This window comes from Culex quinquefasciatus, chromosome 3 (assembly GCF_015732765.1).
Source record: "Culex quinquefasciatus strain JHB chromosome 3, VPISU_Cqui_1.0_pri_paternal, whole genome shotgun sequence".
NCBI classification, from domain to species: Eukaryota; Metazoa; Arthropoda; class Insecta; order Diptera; family Culicidae; genus Culex; species Culex quinquefasciatus.
In genome coordinates, this window is record NC_051863.1 from 91165468 (window position 1) to 91189060 (window position 23593).

The following is a 23593-nucleotide window of genomic DNA, read 5'->3' on the forward strand; positions in this document are numbered from 1 at the left end:
GGCATGTCCAAATTACCCCATAGGGGTGTTCATATTACCCCCACACCAAAATGTGGGGGTAATTTGGACACCTTTTTATTTTTGCGATAAAAATATGTTTTTCATCAAAATTTATCGAAATAAATGACATTTTTCCATAAAATATGGTCTCTGTTATCCTCTGGTGTCATCCACATTCCTTTAAAATATCCATACAGCCCGCGGCAGAGCAATTTCCTTAGGGTGTCCAAATTACCCCACACTCCCCTACTCAATTTTAAATGTAGGCAACACAAAATTCCAATAAAGTCATTTCGAACTTCTTGAAACCAGGTATTGATTTTTGAAGCGACGATGCCCACGAAGTAGGTAGCAAAGCAAGTGAAATAAACGGGCACATATGTAGGGGAGTGTGGGGTAATTTGGACACCTAAGAAATTGCTCTGTCACGGGCTGTATGGATATTTTAAACGAATGTGGATGACACCAGAGGATAATAGAGACCATATTTGATGGAAAAATGTCATTAATTTCGATAAATTTTGATGAAAACCCCATTTTATCGCAAAATTAAAAGGTGTCCAAATTACCCCACATTTTTGTGTGGGGTAATATGAACACTATGGGGTAATTTGGACATGCCTTGTGGGGTAATATGGACATGCCTTGTGGGGTAATATGGACATACCTTGTGGGGTAATATGAACACTTTTTGTGGGGTAATTTGGACACATGTTGAGGAATAAGTTTAACATTTGATTTTTTGAGCATGTTTTTTATCCTTCAACCTGGTTTTGTAATTACTTTATATTTTGAAGTATTGTTTTGCTCACAATATTTTATCAAAGGTTTAAATAATGATTTTGTGATAGAACTATAATTCAATAGGAAGATAACAAATAGTTCAGTGTAGTATACATAATTTAATCATTAATACTGAAATGATTTAAACATTGATTCTGGATTAGGCACAAGTATAGTTTTTAGTGATCAAGGTATCTTTTTTTTTTTATTCTAAACTTATTTTTATTAGGTCCTCTTAGGTGCTAAGACCAGGTTAGGACCGAGGATCGATCAACATATTAAATATACACAACAAAAACAACTCCTTACATTCCATACTTGGAGATCATGTAACTGACTAGGGTTACTTGGTCCAAGCGGGTCTTGCAGGTCTTGAACCTGCCGATGTACTCGGAGAAAATGCCCCACAGCTCAGCCGAACTGTAGAGCACCTCTCCGGCTTCCTCCTCCGTGGCTCCACCGTCTCGGGAGCCACCTTGGCTGCTTTCTGCGGGTCGAGGGCGATCCTTCACTTTTCCGTCCGGAACTGCGCCCGGCAGCGGAGGGAACTCCGCTGGCGTGAACGCCGGAACTGCTGGATTCTGCTTCTCCGCCTTCCTTGCCGGTGGTTTCGGTTTCGAGATCAAGGTATCTTTTTTGTTTATATAAATCAATCTTTATAAAGAATTTATTAGCCTGGAAATATCATTTTTTTTAAATTTTACATTCTGTGGCCCTTCAAATTTAAACATTATTGTAAACCAGCAGAGAAATTAGAAATGTTAAAGAAATTAATTAAAAGCAATCAACATTAGAGTCTTGTTGAACGCCAAATGTACAGTAATCAGATTTTCATCAATTCGAATATTGGAATAAATTTATCTTAATTAAAAAATATGGGTTTTTTGAAAGTGCTCATTGCTCACATTCCTTTTTGATTGTTTTGACATATTAAATCCCTCTAAATTTAGCTAAATCTCTTTAAAAACTCATCCAACCATGAAAATTATTTTTTGTTGCCTGACAGGTAGACTTTCAGGTATGTCCAAATTACCCCACAAGCCATGTCCAAATTACCCCCATAGCATATTCTATCATAAATTGCAATTTTTGATGATAAAAATTGATAAAATGCACAATTTTTATACGTACATATCTCAGGCATCGTCCAAGCAACCCCCTTCAACAAAAATAGACTTCTTTTTTGCCATATAACCCCTGCAAAACCTTATTTCCCAACCCTCAAATATTAGAACTTAAGGCAGTGCCAACCTGCCTTTGGAAACTTTTACATATTATACCAAAACTACTTAACCTATTCCAACTTTTTTGGTTTGTCCATACTTCTAGGCCATTACTAGTACTAGCCTTATCACTTAAATTGCTGTTTTCACGTTATATCCAAAGAAAACGTGATTTTTAAAGGTGTCCAAATTACCCCCACTGTCCATATTAGAGCAGTTCTCTAGGATTTCGGTCATTCGATTTTTTTTTTTTGTATTTTTTAATCCGACTGAAACTTTTTTGGTGCCTTCGGTATGCCCAAAGAAGCCATTTTGCATCATTAGTTTGTCCATATAATTTTCCATACAAAGTTGGCAGCTGTCCATACAAAAATGATGTATGAAAATTCAAAAATCGGTATCTTTTGAAGGAATTTTTTGATCGATTTGGTGTCTTCGGCAAAGTTGTAGGTATGGATACGGACTACACTGAAAAAAATGATACACGGTAAAAAAATTTGGTGATTTTTTTATTTAACTTTTTATCACTAAAACTTGATTTGCAAAAAAACACTATTTGATTTTGATAAAGTGCACCGTTTCCAAGTTATAGCCATTTTTAGGTGACTTTTTTGAAAATAGTCGCAGTTTTTCATTTTTTTAAATTAGTGCACATGTTTGCCCACTTTTGAAAAAAATATTTTTGAAAAGCTGAGAAAATTCTCTATATTTTGCTTCTTCAGACTTTGTTGATACGACCTTTAGTTGCTGAGATATTGCAATGCAAAGGTTTAGAAACAGGAAAATTGATGTTTTCTAAGTCTCACCCAAACAGCCCACCATTTTTCAATGTCGATATCTCAGCAACTAATGGTCCGATTTTCAATGTTAATATATGAAACATTTGTGAAATTTTCCGATCTTTTTGAAAACAATATTTTCAAATTTTTTAAACCAAGACAAACATTTTAAAAGGGCGTAATATTGAATGTTTGATTGAAAATTAAAAATAGTGTTTTTTTGCAAATCAAGTTTTAGTGATAAAAAGTTAAATAAAAAAATCACCAATTTTTTTTTACCGTGTATCTTTTTTTTTCAGTGTAGTCCGTATCCATACCTACAACTTTGCCGAAGACACCAAATCGATCAAAAATTCCTTCAAAAGATACCGATTTTGAATTTTCATACATCATTTTTGTATGGACAGCTGCCAACTTTGTATGGAAAATTATATGGACAAACTAATGATGCAAAATGGCTTCTTTGGGCATACCGAAGGCACCAAAAAAGTTTCAGACGGATTAAAAAATACAAAAATTAAAATTGAAGAAAAAAGACCGATTTCGTAGAGAATTGCTCATTACCCCAAACTCCCCTAGTAAAGTAAATCTTTCCCTGTTCCTGAGGGGAACACACCCGTGAAGAGTATCGGGGCCGGCATTTACAAAGCGGATTCAGTGACAGTTAATTATTTCAACTTAATGTTAACATGTTGAGGTTAATGTTAACATTCCATTGGTTGTCTTCCTAAGGTGTCTTGATAAGGTCCAGTTTGTGACGATACACTACCTTCCCTTTACTAAGCAATCGAATCCAGAAGGGAAAAGATCACCAGTTGTGATGGTCCGAGCCGGGATTTGAACCCCGATCTACCGCTTACGAGGCGGAAGCGTTACCACTGGGCTACATGGCTCGGTCTATGGAGATTGCAGCAAATTTTGATGAAACGTAAATGTTCAAAATGGCATAGATTATGATCCAATCTTTCAAGTGATCTTAGTTTCATGTTTAACATCGGTTAGCAAAAAAAGTACTCGATTAACAAACACAAAAAAATAAGTTTTGTCAAAAAAATGTTCCAGTTATTAGATGAAAACTTCAGTTTTGGTTTGGAAACAACCTTTACCTTTCCAACGATGTATAATTGTCCTAATAAAATATTTAAAATGGCTGAGCTATGTTAAAATTAAACAATCAGCCTTTTTTACGAAAAACGCAAGTTTTTTCTCCATTTTTTGACTTCCAGCTTGCGTACAGTCATCCCACATATTCGGAACGGTTTACAGATCAGCCAATGCTCCAAAAATCATAGCAAATCGATAATTTAACTTAATGATTCGTTTTTACCTTTATTTGAAAGCTTTTCTTGCGATCTTTCGAATGCTGTATCGAACAACTGCAAATTTTAACTTTTATATCAAGTTTTTGAAGAAAAACTTTGACCCTTGAAATCCACAAATTCGGAACACTTTTTTCTTACGGATGTAAACAAACTTTGGTACTCTCCATGAGTACATATTTTTACAAAATAATGACTTCACGCACTGAAACCAACGAAACTAAAGCATAGTTATGATTTACGAATGGTCTGATAACTTTTTTTTGTGACAATATCAATTACATACAGGTGTTCCTCAATTGTGGGAGGCACAATAACATCTCACAATCATGCACCCAAAACTGGCAGCGCTAGTCTGAGAGAATGATGGTATCAAGTCGAGAGAATAGTGGTACCATTCACGGACGCAGAGAACACAGCTCGAGATGGGCGATAGAACTATTCTCTCGAGGTTCATTTGCAAAAAAAAGTTCATCCGTCAAACAAAAAACCAAAAGTGTCGACAACGAGAATCGAACCAGAGACCTTTGACAAACCAATCCAATGACTTAGCTGCCTCGGCCACCACAGCTTGGTGACCAAGGAGAAGTCAGGTGACCAGGAGAAGTTGATGTATGACACTTGTTGGAGATTTATTGTTTCAACTAACGAATGAACTCATTTGTTATGATGGTGTGAGTTGGTACCATTATTCTATCGATTTTGGCACTGAGCCCTCAATAAATTTTGAGAGAACGATTATCTCGACTCTGAATTTTGGGTGTGGAACAGGCAATTTGGTGGCAGTGTTTTGCTGCTCTGGATAAAATAGTCATGAAATGAGGTTTTTTGTTCAAAAAGTACTACTTTTACTAGTGAAATAGCAAGAGAATGTCCAAATGAAGGCCCTAAAAATAGTAGGGTCGACAGAAAAGTTGCGTTTACCATGTTATTGACAAATTATCACAAAAGTGTTCCGAATTTGTGGGTGTTCCGAATATGTGGGATGAGGTCTCTTTTTAGTTTGACACCCATGTTACACGGAGTTCACACACACTACCAAACGTTATTTTTGATAGTGTTCGTGAGCGCCGTGTAAAAAGTGACAGTTCGTCACTTTATAGTTTGACTTTGACCAACCAACGGGGTACAAACTAAAAAAGTGTCAAACAAAAAGTAACCAACCACCGGGGCTGATTGTAATACAATATAAAAATTTAAGAGATTAAAAATTGTAGAATCTAAGTATTTCAAAATTATAAAATTTTAAATTTTGAGAATTTAAGAACTTTAGAACTCTAAACTTCTGAAATAGTAAAATTCAAAAATTCTATAAATCTTTAATTCTAGAATTCTGAAATTTAAAATCCATAAATTCAAAAAAAAAATTAAATCCTCCAAAACCATCGAGTTTTGAGTGCATTCTTAAAATTCTTGATATTCGAAAAAAAATCATAAATATCAAAGATTTAATTTCATTTTTCAATTATGCAGATAATTTAAATTTTTACGATTCTAACATTCGAACATTTGAAAATTGTTTGAAGTCTTTTAAGTTCTTAGCTTCCTCAAAGCATGGACTTTGGAGTCTTCAGAAACACATGCACCTTAAATTTAAAAAAAAAAACTTTGGAGACAGTTGCAAAGTAACCGCCGACCTTACAAGTCGCATTCTCAACGCCAGTCCGCAGTTTGTGTGCGCGTCGCCACTTTTTTTAAAATGTGCACCGTAGACAAAAACAGTGTGGTTCTGGATTTTTGTCAACTCCAAAACCAACCAAGCCCAAAGCTTGTAAATCAATTTCTCGCAGACCTTCAAGTAAACCAAGCAAACTTGCGAGCATTGCAATTATGCAATAGAAGAAGAATAGCCGTGCTGCAGTTCGCCGACTCAGCAATAGGGACGTGGCGTTACATCGTGCTGCCATCTGGATTTTCTAAGTGCAAGAGTGGAAAAGTGCTGAGTCATTGTCTAAAAATAGACGGCGTCCTACCTCGCCCAGCAAAATGAAGTCGATAAAGTAGTCGACCTACCTCTGTTATTTTGTTATCAAATCAATCACTGTAAACAATGCTGCTGCTGCAGTGACGATTATAGGCAAAAAATACTAAAATTTTAAATTTCTTAAATTTAGATTTTTTTATAATTTTGAAATTTTGATTTTTTTTAGAATTTAAGGATTTTAAATTTCAGAATTTTAGAATTAAAGATTTATAGAATTTTAGAATTTTACTTTTTCAGAATTTTAGAGTTCTAAAGTTCTCAAATTCTCAAAATTTAAAATTTTATAATTTTGAAATACTTATATTTTACAATTTCCAATCTCTTAAATTTTTATATTGTATTAAAATAAGCCCCCGGTGGTTGGTTACTTTTTCGTTTGACACTTTTTAAGTTTGTACCCCGTTGGTTGGTCAAAGTCAAACTATAAAGTGACGAACTGTTACTTTTTACACGGTGCTCACGAACACTATCAAAAATAACGTTTGCTAGGTGTGAACTCCGTGTAAAATGGGTGTCAAACTAAAAAGTTACCCCTTCGTTTGACAACAGTTGGTGTCAAACCATCGGGTTTTGAGTGTATTCTTAATATTCTTGATATTTGAAAAAAAAAATCATAAATATCAAAGATTTCATTTCATTTTTAAATTATTCAGATATTTTAAATTTATACGATTCCAACATTCGAACATTTTAAAATTGTTTGAAGTCTTTTAAGTTCTTAGCTTCCTCAAAGCATGGACTTTGGGGTCTTCAGAAACACATGCACCTTAAATTAAAAAAAAACTTTGGAGACAGTTGCAAAGTAACCGCCGACCTTACAAGTCGCATTCTCAACGCCAGTCCGCAGTTTGTGTGCGCGTCGCCACTTTTTTAAAATGTGCACCGTAGACAAAAACAGTGTGGTTCTGGATTTTTGTCAACTCCAAAACCAACCAAGCCCAAAGCTTGTAAAACAATTTCTCGCAGACCTTCAAGTAAACAAAGCAAACTTGCGAGAATTGCAATTATGCAATAGAAGAAGAATAGCCGTGCTGCAGTTCGCCGGCTCAGCAATGGCCTCGTCCATCATCGACAAACTTCTGGTATATCAGGGTTGCAAAATCCCGATTTACCTGGACAACAACGCTACGGAAGTTCGTGTGCTTGACCTACCTCTGGGCATAAGCAATGATGACGTAGTCAAAGTGATGAGTAAATACGGCGAAATTTAGACCATCACCAACGACCGCTGGATTAACTTCTTCCCGTGATCCCAAATGGAGTTCGGACCCTGCGGATGTTGCTGAAACAGCCAACGCCGAAATCAATCACTGTAAACAATGCTGCTGCAGCAGTGACGATTATGGGCAAAAATCGCTTTGCAAACTCAAAGCAAAGTGTGTGTGTGTGTGTGTGTGTGTGTGTGTGTGTGTGTGTGTGTGTGTGTGTGTGTGTGTGTGTGTGTGTGTGTGTGTGTGTGTGTGTGTGTGTGTGTGTGTGTGTGTGTGTGTGTGTGTGTGTGTGTGTGTGTGTGTGTGTGTGTGTGTGTGTGTGTGTGTGTGTGTGTGTGTGTGTGTGTGTGTGTGTGTGTGTGTGTGTGTGTGTGTGGTCCAATCCAATACCCGCTAACCGGCAGCGATATTATGGGAAAGTATAGTTTGTATCAGACTTTGTATATGCGAATATTGATACAACTTATCTCAGTCCCGGTATTAGGTGGTGATGATAGCCCTCGCGCTGCTTCCAACGACCCATTTCAGAATGACAGAGCTCCTTGCGGTCCAATTCCGAGGTCGCTGGGCATTGTTCGGCCCCGCCTAAACATAAAAGCAAGCATCTGAAGGATCTAAGAATCTAAGTATTTCAAAATTATAAAATTTTAAATTTAGAGAATTTAAGAACTTTAGAACTCTAAAATTCTGAAATAGTAAAATTCAAAAATTCTATAAATCTTTAATTCTAGAATTCTGAAATTTAAAATCCTTAAATTCTAAAACAAATTAAATCCTCCAAAACCATCGAGTTTTGAGTGCCTTCTTAAAATTCTTGATATTCGAAAGAAATCATAAATATCAAAGATTTCATTTCATTTTTCAATTATGCAGATATTTTAGATTTTTACGATTCTAACATTCGAACATTTTAAAATTGTTTGAAGTCTTTTAAGTTCTTCGCTTCCTCAAAGCATGGACTTTGGGGTCTTCAGAAACACGAAACGAAACTATTGGCACTACGCCCCCCGGGGCATGGCCTTCCTCTAACGTGGGATTTCTGCTCCAGCGCCTCTGACGAGACAGGAGAAACCGGGACCGACGTTTTACTTCACCATCCGATAGAAGCTCAGTGGATAAGGCGGGAATCGAACCCGCGTCTCATAGCATCATCGGGATCGGCAGCCGAAGCCACTACCCCTGCGCCACGAGACCCACACATGCACCTTAAAAAAACTTTGGAGACAGTTGCAAAGTAACCGCCGACCTTACAAGTCGCATTCTCAACGCCAGTCCGCAGTTTGTGTGCGCGTCGCCACTTTTTTAAAATGTGCACCGTAGACAAAAACAGTGTGGTTCTGGATTTTTGTCAACTCCAAAACCAACCAAGCCCAAAGCTTGTAAAACAATTTCTCGCAGACCTTCAAGTAAACCAAGCAAACTTGCGAGCATTGCAATTATGCAATAGAAGAAGAATAGCCGTGCTGCAGTTCGCCGGCTCAGCAATGGCCTCGTCCATCATCGACAAACTTCTGGTATAACAGGGTTGCAAAACCCCGATTTACCTGGACAACAACGCTACGGAAGTTCGTGTGCTTGACCTACCTCTAGGCATAAGCAATGATGACGTAGTCAAAGTGATGAGTAAATACGGCGAAATTTTGACCATCACCAACGACCGCTGGATTAACTTCTTCCCAGGGATCCCAAATGGAGTTCGGACCCTGCGGATGTTGCTGAAACAGCCAACGCCGAAATCAATCACTGTAAACAATGCTGCTGCAGCAGTGACGATTATGGGCAAAAAATCGCTTTGCAAACTCAAAGCAAAGAACAAAAAATGTGTGGATTCGAGTAAAATGGTGTGTGTGTGTGTGTGTGTGTGTGTGTGTGTGTGTGTGTGGTCCAATCCAATACCCGCTAACCGGCAGCGATATTATGGGAAAGCATAGTTTGTATCAGACTTTGTATATGCGAATGTTGATACAACTTATCTCAGTCCCGGTATTAGGTGGTGATGATAGCCCTCGCGCTGCTTCCAACGACCCATTTCAGAATGACAGAGCTCCTTGCGGTCCAATTCCGAGGTCGCTGGGCATTGTTCGGCCCCGCCTAAACATAGAAGCAAGCATCTGAAGGAAACTCGATCTATATTTAGACTTCCAATCTCCACAGGCAAATCAGGGATCAGCGCGTATTCAATATGAGAAGATAACATGTTTCAACACTTGAAATAGTCTGAACACCACTGCATTCCCAACATACCCATTCACACTTAATTTCCATTTTTATTACCATGCCCGGACCTCGCACAACAAGACCAGGTTTTGTCTTTCAAAACACAAACCCTGCCTGGCTGTAGAGCCCACACACAGTTAGAACCACTTGGCGCAAGCATAATTGCTGATGCTTGCGTATAGCCTTTTCGAACCATATTTCGGTTCATCGACAATTGGCCGGGACGCTGACTCCTGCTGAGCCAGCGCAAGGGTTCAACCCAGTACAAACCAACTCCAGAAGTCTATACTGTAGCACGTAAGTGTCACTCAAATTACATGTGATGCAACAAATTTGACTAGTATAAAGGAGTCTGCGATCAGCAGAGAAGCGAGTCAGACGTGCGTCCCTCACAAACCAAAAAAGTGCTAAAAAGTGCAAAAAATGCCTCACGGCAAGAAAAAGAGGCGGTCCTCACCAGCAGGATCGGCAGATTTGAAGAAGCTAAAGAATGCCGAAGCGCTACCTGCAAAGCCAGGCAGTTTGAGCAAGGACGCTCAAAAATTGTCTGGAAACCAGTTCGCTACCCTCCCTGTGGACGTGAGCGAGAAGGAAGAATTGGAACGACGGGAAAAGTTGCCACCCATTTTTGTGAAAACATCGTCATCGGATTCGGTGCGAAAGTGGCTGACCGGGTTTATCAAATCTGGCGCTTTACGAGCTTCCATTCGCTTGTGTGCTGATGGACTCAAAATTCTGCTACCTACCAGAAAGGATTACAACTACGTTCGGGATTTCCTGAACAACACAAAGATTGAATACTACAGCCATGACGATCCAGGTAAACGCCCTATGAAACAGGTCCTCCGAGGCCTGTACGACATGGATGTGAGTGTGCTGAAAGAAGAGCTAAAAACTATTAAGTTGAACGTGATCGAAGTCTTCAAGATGACGAGACACAACAAGGACATCAAGTATCGTGATCAACTGTACCTGGTTCATCTCGAGAAAGGATCGACAACGCCGTCTGACCTGAAAGCAGTTCGGGCAATTTTCAACATCATCGTGACTTGGGAACGTTATCGTCCAGTGCACCGTGACGTGACACAATGTTCGAACTGTTTGCAGTTTGGGCATGGTGGAAGGAACTGTTTCATCAAGAGTCGTTGTGCAACCTGCGGAGGTGAGCACAAAACTCAAGCATGCGAAACAATCAACGAGAACATCGAAGCGAAATGCTTCAATTGCGGCGGCGACCATTCGACTAAGAATCGAAGCTGCCCAAAACGTGCTGAGTTTGTGAAAATTCGGCAGCAAGCGACGACGAGGCACCAACCAAATCGTCGCAAAATACCACCAACTTTCACGGACGTGGATTTTCCTGCTTTGGCGTCACCTGGAGCGGGATCTGTTCGAGTGGTTCCAAATCTGCAGCCATTGCCGTTGAATCAGCGGCAAAAGTTGCAGAGAATACAACACCTCCTGGCTTCAGTCAGCAACAGAGGAAAACCAACCAGCATCAACGGATGAAGGCAGCAGTGACCTGTTTTCACCACAAGAACTTATGAACATTTTCATCGAGATGACAACAACACTGCGTGGTTGCAAAACTCGTGCGGAACAAGTAAGAACGCTTGGAGGATTTATCTTAAAATACAGTTCGTAGTTTACTCGTTCTAATGATTTTGAATATTTCAATGAATTTATTTTTTTAGTTTTAAGTTAGGATTAGTTGTTAAAGTGATTTTTTTTCTTTTTTACCCAAATGTATTCGATTCAATGCAAAAATGTAAAATAATTTGAAGTAAATAAATGAATGTGAACAGTTAATAAGAAAACGAAAAATATAACAAAGATGAAGAGCATGTAGCCATACCGCTTAGAATGTAAATGAAATGTAATTATTATAAGAAAGTTCAATAAAGATAGACATATTTAAAAAATTGACTAGTATAAATACCCGAGCTCAAATAAACAAAAATGAGTCTTTTCGGCTGGAACATCAAGGCGACTTGTCTACTTTATTTCGAGCTCCGAGCTGGTTACTGCTCCTCGCAGTCTACCACACCTTGGATAGCTCTTAATGCAAAGAAAGTCCCTGCAGGTTTCCCCGCGGTTCTTACCCCTCGCACTGTCGAACGTTTGAGATATTATACACTGTTCGAGCCTGAACCTTTCAGCTCGAAGAAAATTTTGCTTTGTTTTGACAGCACTGCGGTTGCTTCGATCTCAGTCGCAGCAAATTTGGCAACCCAGCCTACGCCGTTGCCAACAACGAAGAAAACGCGCGCAACGACGTGCGCGTGGCTAGCAACAGCACATCGGTGTTGACGCCCGAAGAGGAGAAGAGAGCGCACGAAACGTGCGCGAAACCAGCAAGTTCATCGCAAGCAGCCGAACCGGTCGGACGTCAAGTCGAGCGCGTCGCGATCGTCGGAGGAGACACTAGTTTTATTCACTTAATTTAGTTATAGTTATTAAATAGAAAGTAGTGAGAGAAATTCTAATGTTTTCTGTTGCCTGCGATACTTCCGATCCTCCCAAAACTGGTTCCCCAAGTCCGCCGAAAGTTTGTGTGAAAAAATACAGTCCGCTCCGAACATGGTCCAAACGAGCCGGATGTGGTGAACCGGGAGTGTGGAGACAGTGCAAGGCGGAGGGTCGTTTCTGTCGCGGCAAGTGGGCACAAGGCCCACTGAGTGAAAAAAGACGCCGCGAAGAAAAGTGTGAAGAAGACGCCATCTTGGCTGAAAAAATGTGCTCGTGAAGACAAAAACGTCATTTTGGAAAAGTGACCAGCGCAAAGTGCGACGCCATTTTGGAAACGTCCAAAATGCGTCCGAAAAAAGTGAAAAGTGCTAAGCGACGCCATCTTGGATGCGTCCAGAGCCTTCTGAAGCCGGAAAAAGGTTCCGGAAAGAAGGTTCAAGTGTAGTGAAGTTCCGGCCAAGAGGACACAAAGTTCCCCCAAGTACCGCGATTACAGACTTGGCAGTTTTCCGTGCTTGGTTCGGACACTGGGTCCGATCGTTGGTGTTCCTCTTGTGCCGGAAACTGCCCTAAGGCGCCTGCAACAACTCCCGGGCGCGACGCTGAGTAAGGACGCGTCGACTCCAGAGATGAAGAAGCGGAGGTTACAGGCAGAGTCGGAAGAAGCTTTCGGGAAGTGGTCCTGGAAGTGAACTCCAAAGAAGAGGAGCGAAAACCTTCTGCGATCTTGGTCCGGAAGTGAAGACGCTCGAAGTGAGAAGGCTTTCGCGAAACTGGTTCCGGTAGAAAACGCGAAGAATGGTTCCGGAAAAGGTGCGCAGAACGTTTTGGAAAGTGGTTCCGGAAGTTCGGCGCAGAGTGCAAGTAAGCGGGTAGAAGAACCCCAAAGTGAAGGCGAACGGTTCCAGCAGCCGTTCCGAGCTCAGTGCCCTGCCACTGTAGCATCGGTGTTCAAAGTGCTTCGCCCGAGGAAGCCATCAAAGAAGCTGAGGAACTCGGAGAAGGCGGCCACACCGAATAAGACACCGGAGTAAGATCGGCAAGAAGTCCGGTCACTAAGTGCACTTAGTGATCCCCTGCGGAGCGAGCAGTGTAAAGGAGCTGACGGAGATGGAGCGGTTCAACGACGTCGTCCACCAGCGTGAGCTGGCTCAAGGTAAGCTCACCACTATTCTTGACAGCTTGGAAGATGCCACGACGCTCACATGGGCAGCGTTGAAGACGTGTCAGAAGGAGGTAGAAGCCGCGTACGATGCGTACCACACGGCGTACGGACAGATCCTTGGCATGATTCCGTCAACATCACGGGACGAACAAGATGCCCTCTACGACGCCTTCGACGACCTGCACACAGAGGTCCTGACGGTCATCGAAGAGAAGCTGCTAGAAGTGAGCCAGCCGACACGACGAAGAAACGCGTACACGCCTGGTGTACCACAACGGGTGGACGAGACAACGAACCCAACAACCGCTAAGATCGTCGGATGCGCCAACGAGACGACCATCGACGAACCCCCGAAGCGTTCCGGGAAGCTGCTGGCAGAGCAGCTGGACACGGAAGATCGGGTACGACCGGAGATTACCATCCCGCATGGTGAACGTTCCAAGAACACCACCAAGATCAAGAAGCCCAAGGTCATCGAGAAGATCAAGACCGCTGACGAGAAGGACTCGTCACAACCCACCAAGAAGACACCCGGACAAACCACAACGGACAAACCGGGTCAGCAGCGAATGGTCTTGAACACCGGAAGCAAGCCAGCGCAGACGTGCGACGTGTGCGGACTAGGCCAGCACAAGAGCTGGAAGTGTCCGCAGTTCCTGGAGAAGACAGTCCCCGAGCGGCTGTTCAAGACAAAAGAGAAGCGCCTCTGCTTCAACTGCCTCCGGACGGGCCATACCTCGGCGCAGTGTGTCTACCGGAGCGTGCGCGACGTGCGAGAAGCGGCACCACACCCTGCTGCACGCTGAGTACCGGAGAAACCCCAAGCAATCGACAACACAAACAAGGGTGGAGCAACCTGGTGCTCCACAACAAGCCGAAACGAGTTCAGTGACGCCAGAGGCCAGCTCCTCTGTACAAGGACAACTAGTGCCCGACGCGCTTTCAGCCGTCGCGGACTTTCGGAATAAACCCGGACACAACGCGAACGAGATGGCTAGCGTCGAGCAGATGCAGCCACGTTCCGACACATCGATGATTCCTGCTGGAGTCCAACTCGCCGTCAGAGTCAACTTGGTGGCTCTGCGCGAGACGAGCTTCAGCCAGGTCTTGGACGTCACGATTGGAGGTGGCGAAGCACGCGAAGAAGCGCTTCGGGCTCAAGCTGCGGCGTTTGAGGACGAACCCGAGTTGGAGCAGCACACCGAAGAGCGTGAAGTTAATGCCTACAAGGAAGCAAGTGGTGTGAGTGATCCAACGAGTCTGAAGAAGATTTACCTGTCGTTCCACGCGATGCCTCAAACATCGAAGACGATGCCGGAGTGCCAAGCCGAGCGTTTCCAAAGAAGAGATACAAAGTGCAGCATCCTGCTGCAACCGAACGCATCGTGGCTCGTGGAGCTGACGATGGTGCGTACAAGGACGGCCTCAGCGCCGTTCACAGCTGCTTCCGCCTGCATGCAGCTGATGGTGGGTGAGCGGTCGAGGTTTCCAGGAGTTGCAGCACCAGCGAAGGCGAGGCAGATGAGCTGCGTTGGAAGATCCCACCCACACGAGCGGTCGGTGTATGCCGACCCACTGAAGCGAGTGACACCTGACGGGCTTGGAGAATGATCATGGAGAAGCAGAGCAAGATGCCGGTTTCCTACAATCGGCAAGCATCAACAAGCACTGGAGCACATCCCACGGGTCGGCCAGGCCTTTTGGCAGCCCCTGCGACTGTCAATTGCGCTGACCGACACATCCTGTAAGAATGCAACGAAGTTAAGCCCGGTTTTGGAGAACAGGGCGAAAAGGGTTCGCATCGACTTGCGGATCCCAAGAGCGCCCGACGAAGAAGTAAAAGAAAACTTACCTGGTCAACGTACGGCCAAACGTGGAAGACGAAAGAGTGACCTTTGGATCGCCTGGAGATCAACGGCAGTTCTCGCGGGTGGAGGATGTTCGAGCCTGAACCTTTCAGCTCGAAGAAAATTTTGCTTTGTTTCGACAGCACTGCGGTTGCTTCGATCTCAGTCGCAGCGAATTTGGCAACCCAGCCTACGCCGTTGCCAACAACGAAGAAAACGCGCGCAACGACGTGCGCGTGGCTAGCAACAGCACATCGGCGATGACGCCCGAAGAGGAGGAGAGAGCGCACGAAACGTGCGCGAAACCAGCAAGTTCATCGCAAGCAGCCGAACCGATCGGACGTCAAGTCGAGCGCGTCGCGATCGTCGGAGGAGACACTAGTTTTATTCACTTCATTTAGTTATAGTTATTAAATAGAAAGTAGTGAGAGAAATTCTAGTGTTTTCTGTTGCCTGCGATACTTCCGATCCTCCCAAAACTGGTTCCCCAAGTCCGCCGAAAGTTTGTGTGAAAAAATACAGTCCGCTCCGAACAAACACTACGGATCAATTTCACTGCTAGAGTGTAAACCTTCTGATGGCCGACTGCTTAGCGTCCCAGACAATCAATCTAAAGGCGTGAGTTTGAATCCTGATTCAATTTCGTTTTTGTTCATATTCAAAGTTCCAATTAATGATTCCAAATTTCAAAGGTACCGACCGGGATTTGATCCCTGAACCTTCTGCTTGGGAGGCAGAAGCCGTAACCATTAAGCCACGGAGCCGGTTTCCGTGTGGATTCGAGTAAAATGGTGAACCAAAAAAGCAATACATCACCGAATGAACCTGAGCCAAACAGCAGCAGCAGTAAAAGCAATAACAGTGAACCTGACCTATATGCAATGCAAACAAGTGAAATTGACGAAGAAGACAACGATTAATTCGAGACCGTGCTTTCTAAGCACACTCGCAAAACCCGGAAGCGCTTACATTCATATTTGGACGCGGATGACGAATTAACAACAAAACGAAGAGAGATGGCTGAAGAAGAAACAACAGATGAAGAAGATGAAGATGTCATAAAAGCAAAATATTATAAGAAAAAGTGTTTTGAGATAACTTCTAAATCCCTGGAAGAAGAGGACGAAGATAAACTTGAAGAACTTGATACACGGCGTCTTTTTCAGGGGGGTAGTATTTTTTGAGAAATAGCAAGAAAACTGTCATATACTGTAAAATGGGTGTCAAACTAAAAAGTTACCCCTTTCGTTTGACAACAATTGGTGTCAAACCATCGGGTTTTGAGTGTATTCTTAAAATTCTTGATATTTAAAAAAAAATCATAAATATCAAAGATTTCATTTCATTTTAAATTATTCAGATATTTTAAATTTTTACGATTCCAACATTCGAACATTTTAAAATTGTTTGAAGTCTTTTAAGTTCTTAGCTTCCTCAAAGCATGGACTTTGGGGTCTTCAGAAACACATGCACCTTAAATTAAAAAAAAACTTTGGAGACAGTTGCAAAGTAACCGCCTTCTCAACGCCAGTCCGCAGTTTGTGTGCGCGTCGCCACTTTTTTAAAATGTGCACCGTAGACAAAAACAGTGTGGTTCTGGATTTTTGTCAACTCCAAAACCAACCAAGCCCAAAGCTTGTAAAACAATTTCTCGCAGACCTTCAAGTAAACCAAGCAAACTTGCGAGCATTGCAATTATGCAATAGAAGAAGAATAGCCGTGCTGCAGTTCGCCGGCTCAGCAATGGCCTCGTCCATCATCGACAAACCTCTGGTATATCAGGGTTGCAAAACCCCGATTTACCTAGACAACAACGCTACGGAAGTTCGTGTGCTTGACCTACCTCTAGGCATAAGCAATGATGACGTAGTCAAAGTGATGAGTAAATACGGCGAAATTTTGACCATCACCAACGACCGCTGGATTAACTTCTTCCCAGGTATCCCAAATGGAGTTCGGACCCTGCGGATGTTGCTGAAACAGCCAACGCCGAAATCAATCACTGTAAACAATGCTGCTGCAGCAGTGACGATTATGGGCAAAAAATCGCTTTGCAAACTCAAAGCAAAGAACAAAAATGTGTGGATTCGAGTAAAATGGTGAATCAAAAAAGCAATACATCACCGAATGAACCTGAGCCAAACAGCAGCAGCAGTAAAAGCAATAACAGTGAACCTGACCTATATGCAATGCAAACAAGTGAAATTGACGAAGAAGACAACGATTGATTCGAGACCGTGCTTTCTAAGCACACTCGCAAAACCGGAAGCGCTTACAGGCATATTTGGACGCGGATGACGAATTAACAACAAAACGAAGAGAGATGGCTGAAGAAGAAACAACAGATGAAGAAGATGAAGATGTCATAAAAGCAAAATATTATAAGAAAAAGTGTTGTGAGATAACTTCTAAATCCCTGGAAGAAGAGGACGAAGATAAACTTAAAAGATAAAAGAACTTGATACTTACTTACTTTTACTGCTCGTACAACCTCCGGGTCATGAGCTGTCTCCAGATGCGCTGCCACTGAACTCGGTCGTCGGTTGGAATTTCTCTGCTGCAGTTGTTGTCCGACGTAACCAACGATCCGAGGTACACAAACTCCTCCACAACCTGTAACTCGTCGCCATCGATCGTCACGCTCGGTCCTATGCGAGTCCTAAGGGACTCGGTTCCTCCTGCCAGCAGATACTTCGTCTTCGCAACATTCACCTTCAATCCAACCTTATCCGCTTCCCGCTTCAATTCGGTGTACCGCCTGGCCACATCCTCGAACGTTCTGCCGACAATGTCCATAGCAACGTCGGCATAGCAGATGAACTGGTTGGACCGGTTGATGATCGTGCCCCGCATGTTGAAGCCCGCCCGCCTCATAACACCTTCAAGCCCAATGTTGAAACAGAGGCCGGAGATACCGTCGCCTTGTCGCAGTCCCTTGCGCGATTCGATCGGGTCGGACATCGCTCCCGAAATCTTCACGCTGCACCGTGCCCCGTCCATCGTTGATTTCACCAGTCTGATCAGCTTCCCGGGAAAGCCGTTCTCGTACATGATCTTCCATAGCTCTTCGCGATCGACCTACGCGTACGACTCGGCTTTGAAATCGATGAACAGGTGGTGCGTCGGGATCTGGTACTCGCGACATTTTTGGAGGATTTGGCGTAGCAAAAAGATTTGGTCCGTCGTCGATTTCCCCTCCACTAAACCGGCTTGGTACGTCCCAACGAAATCCTTTGCTCGCTCCGACAGACGACAGAAGATGATCTGAGACAGCACTTTGTAGGCCGCGTTGAGAATGGTGATGGCTCGATAGTTCTCACATTCCAATTTGTCCCCCTTCTTGTAAATCGGGCATATTACTCCCTCTTTCCACTCCTCCGGTAGCTGTTCTGTGTCTCAGACCTTGACTATCAGCCGGTGTAGACAAGCCGCCAGCTTGTCTGGGCCCATCTTGATGAGTTCAGCACCGATACCATCCTTACCCGCTGCTTTGTTGTTCTTCAGCTTCTTGATGGCATCCTTAACTTCCCTCATCGTGGGTGCTGGCTCGTCCTCGCCGTCCACCATACCGCTAACGTAGTTTCCCCCGTCGCCCTGGTACTCCGCCTCTGGGCCGTTCAGGTGCTCGTCGAAGTGCTGCTTCCACCTTTCGATCACCTCACGCTCGTCCGTCAAGATGCCTCCGTCCTTATCCCGGCACATTTCGGCTCGCGGCATGAAGCCAGTCCGGGATTGGCTGAGTTTCTTGTAGAACATACGCGTTTCGTTGGAGCGATACAGCTGTTCCACGTCCTGGCACTTCAACTCTTCCAGGCGGCGCTTCTTGTCCCGAAAGAGATGGGTTTGCTGTCTTCGCAACTGTTTGTACGACTCCTTGTTCCCACGGGTGTTGTGCAGCAGCCACTTGTCCCGCGCTGCTTTCTGGAAAACGGAATCGACGTAACACCTTATAATGTGGCCCTCTTAAACCTTGCGGTTTCGTCAACGGATCCACAGGCGTGTATCGTTCTTTTTGCGACAAGACTCCGCCTCCCGGGTCTCCTAAGTGTGAAGGTATGGCACGGGGAGAGGGCACCGAATACCTATATTTACACTTAGAATTTTTTGCGTCCGCCTCGGGATTCGAACCGGCGACCTCTGGATTGTGAGTCCACACAGGTAGCTTTCTTCTCGTCCCAAATCGCCTGACATTCCTCGTCGAACCAGCCGTTCCGTCGAACTCGGTCCACGTACCCGATGGCGCTTGATGCCGCTGCGTTGATGGCTGCTTTCATATGACTCCAGCAGGCCTCCAGAGGGGCTTCGGCGAGCTCACCCTCGTCAGGCAACGCAGCTTCGAGTTCCCGCGTGTACTGGGTAGCGACCTCATGGTCCTTGAGTCGCTCCAGGTTATACCACTGCGGGCGACGGTACCAGATTTTGTGGACCTCAGACAGGCGTTGGCGCAGCTTTGCCACAAAGGTAGTGGTCCGAGTCGATGTCCGCGCCACGGTAGGTTCTGACGTCGATTATGTCCGAGAAGTGCCGACCATCAATGAGAATATGGTCGATTTGCGTCTCCGTGTCGTTTGGTGATCTCCAGGTGTACTTGTATAATGAGGTGTGCTGGAAGAAGGTACTACGTATGGCCATTTTTCGGGAGGTAGCGAAATCGATGAGTCGTAGGCCGTTCTCGTTCGTCTGCTGGTGGGCGCTGAACCTCCCAATAACCGGTCTGAACTTCTCCTCCTGGCCGACTTAAGCGTTTAAGTCGCCGATGACAATCTTGACGTCGTGTTTTGGACACTTCCTGTACTCGCGGTCAAGAAGCTCGTAAAAAGCGTCCTTGTCATCGGCGTCGCTTCTCATGTGCGGGCTGTGCACATTGATGATGCTCAGGGTGAAGAATCGGCCCTTGATTCTCAACCGGCACATTCTGTCGTTGACTGGCCACCAACCAATCACGCGCTTCGCCATTTCGCCCAGCACGATAAAAGCTGCCCCCAGCTCGTGTGTATCTCCGCCGCTCCAGTACATAGTATAACCCCCGTACTCTCGGTGGTCCTTCCCCTCCCAGCACACCTCCTGCAGCGACTTCGAGACCGCGGACCCGCAATTCGTAGGAAAGAATGCGGTCGCTCCCATCGAAATTGAGAGACATGCAGTTCCACGTCCCGAGTTTCCAATCCCTGGATCCCCGAAAATCGGGTCGGCGCTTGGATCGGCTCGCATCTGGAGCGCTCTGCACTTGAGTTTTACGGCGGGTGCGTGTAGCCATCACCAACCCCCTGTCTCGCCGGAGGGAAAATGAGCAGTTCTCTCAGATTTCGGTCATTCGATTTTTTGTATTTTTAATCCGACTGAAACTTTTCTGGTGCCTTCGGTATGCCCAAAGAAGCCATTTTGCATCATTAGTTTGTCCATATAGTTTTCCATGCAAATTTGCAGCTGTCCATACAAAAATGATGTATTGAAAAATTAAACACGGTAAAAAAAATTTGGTGATTTTTTATTTAACTTTTTGTCACTAAAACTTGATTTGCAAAAAACACTACTTTTTTTATTTATTTTTTTATTTGCTTAAGGGGACATAAAATGCCAACTTTTCAGAAATTTCCAGGTTGTGCAAAAAATCTTTGACCGAATTATGATTTTTTTTAATCAATAATGATTTTTTTCAAAAAATCGTAATATTGGTCGAAAAAATCTTGCAACTTCATTTTTCGGTGGAAAATCAAATTTGCAATCAAAAAGTACTTTAGTGAAATTTTGATAAAGTGCACCTTTTTCAAGTTATAACCATTTTTAGATAACTTCATTGGAAATAGTCGCAGTTTTTAATTTTTTTAAATTAGTGCACATGTTTGCCCACTATTGAAAAAATATTTTTTGAAAAGCTGAGAAAATTCACTATATTTTGCTTTTTAGAACTTTGTCGACCCTTAGTTGCTGGCATGGCAGTGTTTAAAAACAGGAAAATTGATGTTTTCTAAGTCTCACTCAAACAACCCACAATTTTCTAATATCGTCAGTAACTCAGTCAACTCAGTAATATCTCAGTAACTCAGTCCGATTTACAATCTTAAAATATGAAACATTCGTGAAATTTTCCGATCTTTTCGAAAAAAAAATCAAAATTTTTAAATCAAGACTAACATTTTAAAAGGGCTAAACATTCAATATTACGTCCTTTTAAAATGTTAGTCTTAGTTTAAAAATTATGAAAATATATTTTTCGAAAAGATCGGAAAATTTCACGAATGTTTCATATTTTAACATTGTAAATCGGACTATTAGTTACTGTCCCGGATAAACGAAAACTATATGAATTCTAGTGAGGACCTAGTGAGCGTTTACCAAATTTGACTAAGTTTTGTTTTCAAATGAAAGAATCAAACTTTTTTGTCTGTAGCTTCATAAGGGGTTGGGTTTGTGCTGGAGTCGGATTTGGGCAACTTCCGGAACAAGATTTTGTCTGACTAAGTTGCCGGCAAAGTGTACGATCTACTCAACGATGGTGGGGCTGATAAAAGCGAAGAATGACAACTTTGGCAGAGAGTTTGTGAACCATATGGTAAAGGCATTCACTTTACGGTGAAGTGTTCGTCGTGCAGCTACACCAGTAGTACCAAGTTATGTGGACATCATTTGGCTTACTTGGCTGGATTTTACCCACATTTGAGCTGCCAAAGAAAGCCAATCCGAAGTTTACCAATTTTAATTGACAGAATCTAAACCAACAAAAGAAAAAAAACTGAGGAGCTCAAGAACAAAAAGGCTCGAAAATGTCGGTTCCTTTTGATGCGATACAATTCCTTTGAGTTTCGTTGACGATTCAATTTTAAGCATATCATGTTTGTGATAATTGTTACTTAATTTCAATTGTATGAGCGAATCATTTTTCAACAGTTGATAATTTTGGATTAAAGGCATATTTGCGAGAGCAGGTAACGACCGTAACGAGAGAAGAGAAACGAAAGAGCGCGCCAGGCAGAGTATTATTACTCTACTTTGCGCGCTCTCTCGTCTCTTCTCTCTATGCTCGTTACCTGCACTCGTTGCAGGCTGGCGCAGGCAAAAACAGTCTGAAGTGAAACGTTTGTGCGCAGGTATAATTTTCAAACAAATCATTTGATTTACCAGATACTTTGTTTACATTTTTCTTGTTGATCATTTCAGCGCCGTGGAGAACTTGAAACAACGGAACAGCTGGTGCTGGAGGATTCGGCGGCAGCCGACCGACAAAACAAAATCAAAGCGAACGCACGATTGGCATTAATCAAGGAAATCGTTTGAATCATCAGATAAGTACACATATTTAAATGTTACATATTACTGAGCAAAACTGTAATCTAAACCTTCTTGATTATTTAGGTGAAAAGAACAGAAACACATTTATATTATAACGCATGAGGACATGCTTTTTCACCCCCCGGAGGAATTATGTTCCGAAGCAAGTCCGATAACATGATCATTATCGGACTCTCTGTTTCTCTTTCCCAACAAGCCCAGACTTGTTGATTTAGGCCCACACGACTATACCTTCCCTTTACTAAGCAATCGAATCCAGAAGAGGAGGCTACGTAAAACGAGTAAAGGCTCCGCCAATTGTAGTGACTTCCGTCTCCGATTTGGCCAGCTTTCGAACGCAATTGAAGAATTGCAAGGAAACTTGCAATTTGAAGGTTTCGTTCCAGCTTGGTCGAAGAGGAGAATGTCGCTTGTTGACGGAATCTTTACAAGAACACCAAACTTTTGTTGGTTATTTGAAAAACCACAAACACAATTTCTACACGTATGAGACCAAGAATGCTCGTCCATTCAAGGCGGTCCTGAAAGGTCTCTCCAACGACTTGTCGGTGGATGAGATCAAAAACGAACTTAAGGTGGCTTAGCCCCATCCCAAGTAATACCATTGAAGAAAAAATCAAACGGGGATATTTCTCGCTTTGGTTTGACTTCACAATTTTATCTGATTCATTTCAGCAGAAATGAAATCAATAATTTGAAACTTTTGTACAAAGTACAGTTGTTGTTCCATGTACGGGAGCATTTTAAGAAACATGGCGGTAATGGCCAGAATTTGACCCAGTGCCGGCGTTCCCAGGCATTCGGTCACGTTACTGATCATTGCGCCATGGTTCCAAAATGCATGGTTTGCGGGGATTCTTCTCACGACAAGGACAATTGTCCCGTGAAAGAAGTCACCCAATTTAAATGTGCAAATTGTGGTGAAAATCACAAATAAAATTTCTGGGATTGCCCCATCAGAAAAAAGGTTTTGGATTCTCGTGCTAAGCATCAGTCAAAATCCAAACCGAAATTTTCTCAAAGTCAGGTTGAACCTGCAACTTTAAATCAAACGTTTTTGCTATCTCCCTCTAATGAGAGAGCTAGACAAAATACTTCTACCATTAAAATAGGCAACGGTATTTCCTATGCCGCAGCTGTTTCAGGTACATATAAAAATTTCAAATCATCTACATGAATTATGCAGATTACATGTCACCATTTTCGAAACATAAAAATACTTGATTTTTTTTATTGAAAACACAAGTACCTTCAGTGAAAAACATTTTTTGAAATACTTAAAACAAAAAAGTCAACAATACCTATA

General features: G+C 42.9%; 1 protein-coding gene across 6 annotated transcripts in view; it reads right to left on the reverse strand.

Annotated features, from left to right (window-relative positions):
* The window catches only part of LOC6051347 (dynamin), a 515697-nt gene that overhangs the window by 465512 nt on the left and 26592 nt on the right, over window positions 1–23593 (reverse strand). The gene's annotated exons all lie outside the window — the stretch shown is intronic.